Source organism: Bactrocera latifrons, unplaced genomic scaffold (assembly GCF_001853355.1).
Source record: "Bactrocera latifrons isolate USDA-ARS-PBARC rearing strain unplaced genomic scaffold, ASM185335v1 scaffold_3, whole genome shotgun sequence".
Taxonomy (NCBI): Eukaryota; Metazoa; Arthropoda; class Insecta; order Diptera; family Tephritidae; genus Bactrocera; species Bactrocera latifrons.
The window spans coordinates 4,140,695-4,142,767 of record NW_017536629.1 but is presented as its reverse complement, the minus strand read 5'-3'; the positions used below and the strand labels follow the sequence as shown (position 1 = coordinate 4,142,767).

Below are 2,073 nucleotides of genomic sequence, written 5' to 3'. Positions count from 1 at the left end.
AATTTATATTCCTAAATAACTGATAAAAACAATAAAACATAATTTGTTGCAATAAATTGTTTCATTTTTTTCACACAAAAAAGGCTTTTTCCAATTGATGAGAGCTAAAAAATATGTATTATATTCTTTATATTTTCAAGTAGCATTAATTCCTTATATATATTTTTTAAGTTTTTATTATTTATTTAAAAAATTTATATTTCCTAATTAAGTGATAAATACTTTTTTCACACAGAAATACTTCCTCCAATTAATTGATGAAAATTACAAAATATTGATTACATTTTTTTTAAATTTTGATATATTTATTTTATTTATTTATATGTGTAGGCATATATTTTCAAAACTTTAATTATTTTCCAATTAACTGATAAAAGGAACAAAAGCGGTCAACGTGTCGTATGAGTAACTTCACATCAATACATAACAATGCATACAAAAGAGAGAAGAACGCTCAAAATAAATGTACATAAGTATATGCATTTATATTTACATATAATGCAGTTCCCCGAAATAAGTGAAATTTCATGCACTTTGAACTTTTATCAACCACTATTTTAACCTTAAAACCATTTTCAAAGTTAAACAAACTGTAGTTTTTAGTATGTATATACTTTTCAGTCAACTATTTTTTTCCTTTCAGTAAATATTTTTCTTTTGGTAAAAGCGCAATCACAACTCAAGTACAATGAACACAAAGCTTTACAAAAAACACAATTCTGTCACATAATTTCAGAATCACCTCCAAATAAATAAACAAACTACTCAGCAACCATATATAAATATTTATTAAACACAAAACAGGAGACTTCAGCAAGAAATTCCAGATATTTTCTTATTTATTCAATACCGCAACTACACACATACGCACACAAACAGCGAAACTGCAGTAAGTCACCGGGTAAAACAACACGCACACACATGCATTAAGTAAGGAAAACACGTTACGCGCGTTGTAACGTAACCAACTTCTGCACTCGTAAATATTTGTCTGGTGCTTGTGATTTCAAGCGTGTCAGGTGTTTAGTGGCAGCGCCGCCGCTGCCGCCGCCGCTTCACTGTTGCACAATAATTATGCGAGCCACGCAACGCGCTGCTATGCCACACACAACAAACAACAACGCACAGACACTCACGTCCCACTCTAGCAAGTCAGTTGGCACAATATTAAACTAAATCAAACCAAACTAAATGTTGGCCGTTGGAGTACGCGCGTACAGCAAAAGTAACAACAACAACAGCAAAAAGCCGATGACAACACTTACGACAGCAAAGATAACAAACGCGCCACTTTTCTTCGAGGTAAAGTTGGGATTTCAACTTTATTTGGTATTAGCGAAGACGAGGCGCGCGTCCAAAGCACAAGACAGTAACTTGCAGACTGAATTTTGAATAGACCGCGAAGCACAGTAAAATACTGGTATGCGAAAGCGTAGTTGAAACAGTGAGTTCGATAGAGTTAGTCAAATGGCGCCGACGCTGCTGCGGGGAGCAACGCTGCACGCCGTCGTTGACGCAGTATGGGCTTGTGGAACGTGAGCTAGTGAACCAGTTAAGCGCTAAGCGGGTGTGTGGGAGCATGCGTGCGTGTGTGGCGCATGCTCTCCGACGCTGGTCGCTCTATTAGTCAGCCAGTCACTTGTCAGATGATATGATTTAATGGGCCATATAAGGCGAAATGGAAATGGATGCTGGTGTTTGCTCTTGATCATCAGGTTATTGCTGATACAAAAGAAGGTGTTTGTAGTTGAGAGAACGCTTGCTTGTGTGTGCGTTTGTATTTAAAAACTTTGCATATCGCAGACGATAAAAATGTTGTTATCTAATATGTGGCGGCGTTCCCAATTCCAAAGGTCATTGTTTTGATAAAAGGAGAGCGCAAGAGGAGTGAAATTGTTTGAGGTTAAATGTTATGTATAAGGTCAAGGTTGAAATTATAAAAAGATATGAAAATGCATTAAAAACAAGTAAAAAATTAATTAATTAACAATAAGAAGTACTACAACAAAATAATTAAAAAGTAATTATTAAAGAAAATAAAAAAACTATTAAAAAAATAATAAAAGAAATAAA

At 34.5% G+C, this 2,073-nt stretch overlaps 1 protein-coding gene across 3 annotated transcripts in view; it reads right to left on the bottom strand.

Moving 5' to 3' along the window:
• The window catches only part of LOC108970479 (elongation of very long chain fatty acids protein AAEL008004), a 40,390-nt gene that overhangs the window by 17,310 nt on the left and 21,007 nt on the right, over window positions 1–2,073 (bottom strand). The window contains exon 1 of one of the 3 annotated variants that reach the window (XM_018935898.1): window positions 1,266–1,385. The exons of the other annotated variants lie outside the window; for them this stretch is intronic. The gene's annotated coding sequence lies outside the window, so the exon portion shown is untranslated. Of the gene's footprint in view, window positions 1–1,265; window positions 1,386–2,073 lie in introns of those variants that run through there. 3 annotated transcript variants of the gene reach the window in all.